The sequence below is a fragment of the Onychomys torridus genome, chromosome 13 (genome assembly GCF_903995425.1).
Source record: "Onychomys torridus chromosome 13, mOncTor1.1, whole genome shotgun sequence".
Classification (NCBI taxonomy): Eukaryota; Metazoa; Chordata; class Mammalia; order Rodentia; family Cricetidae; genus Onychomys; species Onychomys torridus.
In genome coordinates this window covers 2,318,205-2,328,783 of record NC_050455.1, presented here as the reverse complement: position 1 = coordinate 2,328,783, position 10,579 = coordinate 2,318,205, and positions in this window count along the sequence as shown.

Genomic DNA, 10,579 nt, shown 5'->3' with positions numbered 1-10,579 from the left:
CATTTCTCTGGCTCAGGTCCTCCAGCCCCATTTTAGCTGAGAAATATTTACATGAGCTTGGGTACCTAGAAATATAGTAGGTATATCAACAAAATATTTACTGATAATAGATCATAAACAAATTCACTTTAAAACAATTTTTGGTATATGTATAATTTTGTAACTTATTAAGAGGAGAGAAAATTTATATTCCAAGGAAATAGATGTGCTTGTTTGTTTTTACATAAAGAGTTAATCTTGGCTGAATATTTAATTCTGCAGGATGTAGAACATTAGAAACAGTTTTCATAGTTGATTCATATTTTGATTTTATAATGGTTGCAGAGAACACTGCTTCACATAAATACACTGTAAAGAAAAACAGCAGACATGCGTAGTATAGAACGGCTGAAACTACTTTAGACCATTGCAGAAATTGTTGGAAATTCTGTCCTAATCGCAAACCTAATTCATTTAACGTTTCTTTCTCCTCTATTTTTAAAATGAAATTTAGGTCAGCAACTAAAACAGTAATTTTTGACATTTTGGTTGTGAACCTAACCTTTCATGGCTAAGCTATCTCTTTAGCCTCAAACAGTAGTTCTTTTTCTTAAATTTTTTCATACAATATATTTTGATCATATTTCCCCTTCTCCAACTCCTCCAGGTCATCCCCACCCAACTTTGTTCTCTTTCAAAAGAGAAAAAAAAAATCAAACAAAAAACCCAATAAAACAAAAAATTCCCAAACAAAATATAACAAAAATCCCACAGAAACACCATGGAGTTCATTTTGTGTTGGCCAATTACTCCTGGGCATAGGACCTGCCCTGGAGTGTAGCTGATATACCTAGTGAACTTCACTGGAGAAGACTGATTTTCCCCTTTGTCAAGGGGTATCAATTGCAGGCAGCTTCTTCGTTAGGAGTGGGACCCATTGTCCACTTCCCCCTCTCACTGCAGGAGCCTCCTCTGGCTTGAACTTGTGCGAGTCTTGGGTGTGACTGCCACAGTCTCTGAGTTCAAATGTGCATCAGTCCTGTTGTCTGGAAGATACTGGCTTTTGGGGTCAACCATCACCTCTGGCTCTTACAGTATCTCCACCTCCAGACTTTGGTGGAGATATCCCATTTAGGACAAGTGCTCCAGAGCCTCTCACTTTCTGCGCATTGTCCATCTGTGGGTCTCTGTCGGTTCTCATTTAGTGCAGGAAGTTTCCCTGATGAGGGTTCCCTGAATGATGAACTGCGTATGTATGGTGTAGCAATATGCCATTAGGAGTATTTTTTTTGTTTTTTTGTTTTTCGAGACAGGGTTTCTCTGTGAAGTTTTGCACCTTTCCTGGAACTCTCTTTGGAGACCAGGCTGGCCTTGAAATCAGAGATCCACCTGGCTCTACCTCCTGGGTGCTGGGATTACAGGCGTGCAGCACCACTGCCCAGCCAGGAGTATTTTTATTGCTATTCAAACAGTAATTTTAAAAACAATAAATTTAAAAATCATGTACCAGGGTTGGATCCTGGTCCCACTGCCAGGGGGCTCATTAAGCAGATCAAGCTACACAACCGTCTCGATTATGCAGAGGGCCTAGTCCAGTCCCATAGAGGCTCCACAGCTGTTGGTCTAAAGTTCTAAATGAGTTCCCACTAGTTTGGTTTGGTTGTCTCTGTAGGTTTCCCCATCATGATCTTGATGCCCTTGCTCGTAGAATCCCTCTTCTCTCTCTTTGACTGGACTCCTGGAGCTCGGCCTGGTGCTTGGCTGTGGATCTCTGCATCTGCTTCCACCAGTTACTGGATGAAGGCTCTATGATGACAGTTAGGGTATTCACCAATCTGATTGCCGAGGTAAGCCAATTCAGGCACCCTCTCCACTATTGCTAGTAGTCTAAGCTGATGCATGAGCTGGCTTTTTGGAGCCCACTACCTATGGTGGGATGCCTTGCACAACCTTGAGGCAGGGGGAGGGCCTTGGACCTACCTCAGCTGAACGTGCCAGGCTCTGCTGACTCTCCATGGGAGGCCTTACCTTGTCAGAGGAGGGAATGGGGAGTGGGTTGGGGGAGAAGGAAGGCTGGGGGACTGGAGAAAGGAAGAGCGAGGAATCTGTGGTTGGTATGTAAAATGAATAAAAAAATTTTAAAAATTAAAAAATTAAAAAACCCCAAACATTCTAATAGAGTACAATCCAAAGCTATAATACTATAATTTGATAGCTACATACTAAGAAATATGGTGATATTTTGTATATGCTCTAACAAATAAAACTTGCCTGAAGATCAGAGGGCAAAGCCAGCCACTAGTTAGCCATGGAGGCCAGGCAGTGATGGTACACACCTTAAGTCCCAGAACTGGGGAGGCAGAGGCAGATGGATCTCTGTGAGTTCAAGGCCACTGTGGTCTATACAAGTTTGGTCCAGTCTAAAAGAGAAACAGAGCCAGGCAGTGGTGGCATAATCCTTTGATCCCAGCACTTAGGATCTCAGGCCTTTAATCCCAGAACTATGAAGGTGGAGACAGGAAGTGATATGGCTGGGTGGAGAGAGGAACATAAGGCGGAGGAGATAGGAGCTGAGGCCCTTTTGATTGAGGGTTTTGTAACTAGTGACTGGCTGCTCTGTCTCTCTGATCTTTCAGCTTTCATCCTGATATCTGACTCTAGGTTGTAGCTGGAAGATTTCTCTGGTCCTACTTGGCCCTGTGGTCCCCCAGCTGCTTATAAAATAATCATTTGCCAGGCGGTGGTGGTGCACGCCTGTAATCCCAGCACTTGGGAGGCAGAGCCAGGCAGATCTCTGTGAATTCCAGGCCAGCCTGGTCTACCAAGTGAGTTCCAGAAAAGGAACAAAGCTACACAGGGAAACCCTGTCTTGAAAAACCAATAAATAAATAAATAGATAGATAGATAGATAGATAGATAGATAGAAAAATAAAATAATTATTCAGAGGCTTAATATTATTTACAAACTGTATGGCCTATGGGTCAGGCTTCTTGTTAGCTAGCTTGAGAAACTTCTGGCTACACCGGGTTTTTATTAATAAGACCAAATGGAATTTGTGTTACAAGGAAATGATTGGGAAAATATGAAAGTTTTTGTTTTCCTTAACTGAAATAAATTTTTATAAAGAAGAAAACTTTGTATGTACATTAGAAATATACATTTCATAACATCCAGTGGTTTGTAATCTGAGCCCAGGATGTAGCAGGAAGCATTCATTAGGGGTGTGTGTATGCCAGAAAGTATGCAGGGAAGGTGTGCATGCTGTATGTCTAGAGACAAAGCTGCAGTGAGGTCACATGGCAAAACACCTGCCAGAAACACCTCAGATTCATCACACACTTGATTCTGAATTCATTTTCAGTCATTGCAATTTCAGAAACTTTTTACTGTTATCAAAATTTTTGTGACTGGACATATTTAGTTACGCAACCCCATCAGGAACTAGGACTCAACTTAGAAGCTGGAGTTAGGAAATTCTCTCCTCCCCCCTACTCCCACGCTCTTTCTCTCTCCCTCTCCACCCATCCATCTGTCTGTCTATGATTAAACATGGCTATCTGTAGGATGGCATAGAGGTGGAGGCACACTGAGAAGAATTCTTTTGACTTGGTACCATGAAAAAGTGTTAAGTATCCGAAGGAACCCTTACTCAGAACTTGATAATAATGTTATTTTCTAGAGGAAGATTCAGAGGCGATTTTAGAGTTTGTAGGCTAGACTGGTTTTGTTGCAACTATTAAAAGCAGATTTAGCTAGGCCTATCTTCTAACCCCAGCAATCAGGGGGCCCTGGCATGAGGATGGCAAATTCAAGGTTGGCCTAGACTATGTAGTGTGATCCTCCCTCAAAAACAAACAACGGAAATGAAACAAACCAACAAAAACCCAAACCAAACATAAAGAGACTTAGTAGGTGGGGGTGGGGGTGTCTTCCCACCTTAACCTAATCCTTTATAGGTGTGACCAGAGGCTTGTCTCCCAGTTCACTCTAGAGCTTGTCAAATTGACAGTATTAATCTTTATCTCGGAGCCCACCTTAAGAAAAAGGGATGGGTGCTCTCAACACCTGCAAGAGATTGCTGTGGTTTGGATGTGGTTGAGTGTCTCCTAAGTGTTGGTGCTGTGAGCCAAGTCTTCACAGTAGAGGGTGAGTGACCTATGAGAGGTGGGATCAGTGGGAAGCAGTTAGCTCACTGGGGTTCTACCATTAGAAGGGATGAACCAGTTATTGTGGGACTCCAGAGTTTCTCTGGCTTCCTCTTGCCACATGACGACACTCTCTCCCATGTGCTTTTGGCGTCACAGTGACATGCACAATGGTAGTTTTACCAGAGCCCTGGTTAATGTTGGAGCTACGCTCCTGGGCCTCCTGAGCTATGAGCTAAATACACAGCACTGCTGTATACTGTACCCAGCTTCAGGTATTTTATTATAGTGACAGAAAATTAATACAGAGATCAAGATCTATTTTAACCAAGGAAATTCCTAAGGAGGTTATGGCATTTTCATAAATGCAACAGTGTGATTGATGAGTAGATTTATTAACCTATGATGGCATTGGAATTCCAACAAGTAGTTTGTTGCCCAGATAATTTCAATAGGTGAAATTTGAGACACAGAAGTATTTGTTTTGCTTCGTTTCCTTTCCTGTCTCTCACCTAGAAAAATGTCTTTCATATTGAAATGTGGCTATTCAATACCTATTTCTTTTTTTCTGTATACACCCGAATATCCATCAAAGCTCAGTTTTCAGAAGCATTGTCAAGGGACAGAATATAGTTTGGCATAGCCAGTAAGTTTTTAAATTACTGAAATACCTCTTATATCACAATTTGATTTACTAAATTCAGAGTAATTCTAATAAGTAATATTAAATTTCATTTTGAAAGCTTCTTTTTTAATTCAACTGTCTGCTTTTTATTCTAACCTGCCTGTCCCTTGGGAAAGTTTTCTGTCTGGCGATTTCATGCTACATATTGTTTGCCATAATAACAAAATATAATCGGGGTTAGAGAGATGGCTCAGAGGTTAAGAGCACTGACTGCTCTTCCAGAGGTCCTGAGTTAAATTCCCAGCAACCACATGGTGGCTCACAACCATCTGTAATGAGATCTGGCGCCCTCTTCTGTATACATAATAAATAAATAAATCTTAAAAAAAAAATAACAAAATATAATCAAATTATGTTTCTACCTAGAAACAACCTAGATGCCCATTAACTGAAGAATGGATTAAGAAAATGTGGTACATATACACAATGGAGTACTACTCAGCAGAGAAAAACAATGACAGCATGAAATTTGTAGGCAAATGGATGGATCTAGAAAATATTATCCTGAGTGAGGTGACCCAAACCCAAAAGGACAAACATGGTATGTACTCACTCATAAGTGAATACTAGATATAAAGCAAAGGACAATCAGACTGCAACCCACAGAACCAGGAGGCTACATAGCAGGGGGGACCCTAGGATAACTGTGGCTTATAATAAGTTTATAAGACTCAATCACTGGGCAATCCTCAGTGAAACATTTCACTATTAGGATAAGAATTTGTACTGTATCAAGCTGATAATAGAAAAGGAATAAAAATTACATTTCTAATTTATAAGTCAAACCAAAACAACTAGCTTAATTATTTTGTACAATGTAGCTACTGCATATATCTGGGAATCTTTTAAATTGACTCAAAGTTAATAGAAAATGGGGCTAATGTTCATGGATCATAAACAAGGAAGGCAATCAAACGATACAAGTCCTGACTTGCATGTCCAGGGAAAGTATGCACAAACATTCGTGCCTGCCAATTTTCCCAAGGAGACATTTGCAACATGCTACTCAGTAGTTGAACTTGATCACCATGAAATTAAGAGCCCACGTTACCCAAACAAGCTCCAATCAAGAGCTTGTCCTAACTATCATAGGTTACCCAAACAAGCTCCAATCAAGAGCTTGTCCTAACTATCATAGGTTATAAACGGGTTAGTTGGTTATCCATCATCATATGGTGAATTTGACAGATATATCCCAATATCTATTTATCACAAGACACTGTTGTAAGTCTTCAGGGTAAGTGAACAATTGAAACGTATGAGGGCAAAGGCAGATGAGGCTCTAAGGAAGCATTTTACAGAAGGATGTTTTAAAAAGGATGAGCTACTTTAGTATCGGGTTCTCCACAAACTGCTGCTGAGACATGGGTGCAGGTACCAGTGATCACGAGAAATGTGTTTCTTCTGAAGCAGTAGGGCACCTGGGGAGGCTAGTTTGGGAGGAACAAGGCAGGTAGAGGTCTCAGCATCAGCACTGGAACTCCAGGGGCTCCAGAGCATATATTACAGTGAGTTTATTCTACCTGGAGGCAAGGGAACTGGAACTCCATACCTGACAAGCAGCCTTGGTTAACTGAAAGATGGAAAACTTCTGGGCGTTCTCAGCACTTGCACCCGAAGCGGCTCTAGCAACCCAAGGGTACTTTTTTGAAGCAGGTTGCAGGTCCAGCAACATTAGGAGTAATGCCAGATAGAGTTACAAGGACAAATTGACCCCACCACCTGGAGCAATGGCTCCCAAGTCATTGTACATTGGTCAGTAAAGAACAGAGGGTAACAAAAAGTCCATCATTTGCCCAGCTTACTCTCTGGAGAGCTTTCAAGCTGCATCAAGGAGTGGGTAGCATACGTTGAGTTTAGTGGTCTACAGAGAATGACATCTTAGATAAAAATATGCTCCCAAAATTCATTTTAGATAAATAAAGCCAAGACTAGAGATAAAAGAGAAAAAAAAAGATATCCTGTGCTAACACTAATCTGAAGGAGCCTGACTGGTCCTCCTACCATCAGGCAAATAGGCTTTTTATCTGCCAGTTTACCGAGGTGACTTGATAGTCCAGTCACTTTACCTTTAATATAAATGCTATGTGTGAAGCAGAAGTTGATAGTGAAGGGAGATTAGTACAAGTCTATAACTGTCCCATGGTTATATTTGGAGATTCCAGAGCCCATCTCTCAACGACTAACAGAGAATCAGAGAACAAAAAGGGTATAGAAAGCTTATCACTGTCAACTACCAGATATGGTTGAACTCATAGCTTATTCTACTTTAAAACAACAGAATGTACATTCTTTTCAAACACACTTGGAACATTTATAAAGTTCTGTTCTGTTCTGGATCATAAATACATATACTTATGGATGTGTGTGTGTGTGTGTGTGTGTGTGTGTGTGTGTGTGTTAGTCCGACAGCCCATTTATAAAATAAACACACAGACGCTTATATTATTTAAACTGCTTGGCCATTAGCTCAAGCCTATCATTGTCTAGCTCTTACTCTTATATTCAGCCCATTTCTATTAATCTATACTTTGCCACGTGGCTTGTGGCTTACTGGTACCTTACATCTTCCTTGTCCTGGCGACCGCTTGCAGTGTCCCCTTCTCCCTTCCTGTTTTCTCAATTCCTCTCTGTTAGTCCTGCCTATACTTCCTGCCTGGCTACTGGCCAGTCAGTGTTTTATTTATACATAGTGATATCCACATCAATGTACAGTTGAACAAAACATAATCTTTTGAAGAATTTGTGATCACAATAATGTTTCAAAAATTTAAGCCATCTAAAATATTCTAGCAAGTATTTTGAGATTTACTTTGGAAATACAAAATGGACAAGTTAAAAAACAGAACTCTGTGACAGTGCACCTCATAATCCACGAACTCACAAAGGAGTTGCTGTCTTCTAGGCTAGCCTTGGCTCTGTGGTGAGTTCAGAGACAGGCAGGGAATATAGTTATTATTTCAATAAAGAGAAACACCTGATATATATATATATATATATATATATATATATGAGAGAGAGAGAGAGACAGACAGACAGACAGACAGACAGACAGAGAGAGACAGAGAGAGACAGAGAGAAAGAGAGAAACACCTGCCTAGCTGTTTTTTTGTATAGAATTCCAATAGATTTTGAGGTCTGTGAAGATTTTGTTAGTGCTAGTTCATAATGTCTCAGTTCTACATCAGATAATTCTTGTTAGCATTAATGATAGATTTAGAAGATTTCATGATGTTACTTCAAATAAATATAGAAATAACATCCTAGCTAAGAAAAGGATTATTCACACATGAGTCAAATGATTTAATTTTAAATGAGAGAATTTGGGCTCTGTTGACACACACTTGGAGATGTGACAGTTATGCCAGCGGCCGCCCCAGGTACAGTGTCCTGAATACTAGGTAACTGGTATATGAATGAAAACTTAATAAAGCAACTCTATATAAAAACAGCAGTGGATGGGTGGCTCCATCTTGGCCTCCCTGTCCACCTTCCAGCAGATGTGGATCTGCTTGCTGCAGGAGTATGAGAGTCCGGCCCCTCCATCATGCATGGCAAATGCTTCTAGATGGACTGTGACTGAGCTGTGTTTTACACCCTTTCTTTGACAAAACCTAACTTGCGCAGAAAAAAAAAAAAAAAATGAGACAACATTGGCATGGCTTTATTTGTTTCTTTTTTTTTTTTTTAAGTTTTTAAAAAAAGTTTGTTTTCTTGTTTTGTTTTGGCGCTTTTGACTCAGGATCTAAAAACTGGAACGGTGAAGGCGACAGCAGCTGTTGGAGCAAGCATCCCCCAAAGTTCTACAGTGTGGCTGAGGACTTTGATTGTACATTGTTTTTTTCTTTTTCTTTTTAAATAGTCATTCCAAGTGTCCATGAGAGATACATGGCTACAGGAAGTCCCTTGCCCTCCCGAGTTCACACCCTGAGTCCACACCGGGGAGGTGATAACATTGCTTCTGTGTAAATTATGTACTGCAATTTTAAAAAAATCTTCTGCCTTAATACCTTTTTATTTTTGAATGGTCAGCCATCAGAGTGGCCCTCCTTTTTTTTTCTTTTTGTCCCCCCAACTTGATGTATGAAGGCTTTGGTCTCCCTGGGAGTGGGTTGAGGTGTTGAGGCAGCCAGGGCTTGCCTGTACACTGACTTGAGACCAGTTTAATAAAAGTGCACACCTTACAAACAAACAAAAACAAAAACAAAAACAAAACAAAACAAAACAAAAAACAGCAATATTAGCGGGGAGTGGGGGCACACACCTTTAATCCTAGTACTTGGGAGGCAGAGGCAGGTGGATCCCCATGAGTTCTAGGGCAGCCTGGTCTATAATAGCAAGTTTCAGGGCAGCAAAGGCTACATAGTGAGACCTTGTCTCAATAAACAGACAAACTAAAAACAGAAACACTATAAAGCCATGACTACAGTGTTGAAGTTGTGACAGTTAGGCTTCATTGTAAACATCGACTAGGTTTAAAATCATCATGGAAACACATCTCTGGGTATGTCTCTAGAAAGGAGGGAGACCCACCCTGAACGTGTGTGGCACCATCGTATGGACTGGGCTACTGGACTGAATATGAAGTAGAAAGTGAGCTGGCACCAGCATGGTGGGAATCAGCTCCAGGGTGGCAGCGGCTGGGACTTTTTCTTATCTTGTGCCTCGGCAGAACAGGAAACAGCTGACAGGAACTGGGGCCACATGACTCACCTCCCAGTGGTCGACCTCCTCCTATAATACTCCATCTAAAAGTTCTACAGTCTTCTAGAGCAGTGCTCCTAGCTGGAGACCAAGTGTTTAATCACATGAGCCTGTGGGGACATCTCACCATTAAACTACAACAGTACACATACTGATCCTCCTAGAAAGTGTGTGAAGTACCCTGAAGGGTACGAGCTTGGAGAAAGAGCAGTACTGTTACTCATTGTGTTGAGTGACAGTCATCCCCAGATGAGTAGTAGTGTGTGTGACCAAGACACCCAAATCCATCTCTTATCATGACATAAAGTGTCTCCTTTTTGTGTGATGCGCATTGTATGAACTTGAAATAAAATTCCTGTAGTCACACATGAGTTAGCTAGCTCGAGCCACTTGTGGGTGGGGAGGTGTATCTTGAGTTAAGAGGGGTATCAGGATGGAGGTGATTCAGTCTGGCCAAATGAGAAATTAGAACCAGGAACCAGGGAGCCTCATTATTCATGTTCTCCATTCTGGACACCTCCTCATTAATTTCTGCATATGTCTCCAAGTCTGCTTCATTCTTTTTCTTTGAAAATATCAGCTAAAATATCATAGTACTTGAAGATGCAGATAGTATTGGCATGAAGCATATTACATATCAGTACAGTTCCACTGGTATCAGTGAGGTCACTACAGACTCGAGTGAGGAGGCAATGGGATAATGGGGTGGTGGAATGTAGAGGGATGTTCTTATGGTCACCTCTAACTTTGGTCCCTGTTTCTACGGCTTGGGAGGTTGTGTTGCAGTGATGTAATTGATGCTGACTACTGGGTTACAGACAATCCTGAAATTTTACCTTTGTCCTCATTCAAATAATCCTGATGCTGGCCTAGGTGGCACACATCTTTAATCCCAGCACTTAGGAGGCAGAGGCAGGAAGATCTCTGAGTTCCTGGCTAGCCTGGTCTACATAGTGAGTTCCAGGACAGCCAAGGCTACATGGTGAGACTCTGTCTTAAAAAAATAAAATAAAATCCTTCCACTTCCAGACATGTTTCTTCTCCTGTTCTCATGAGGGTAGCACC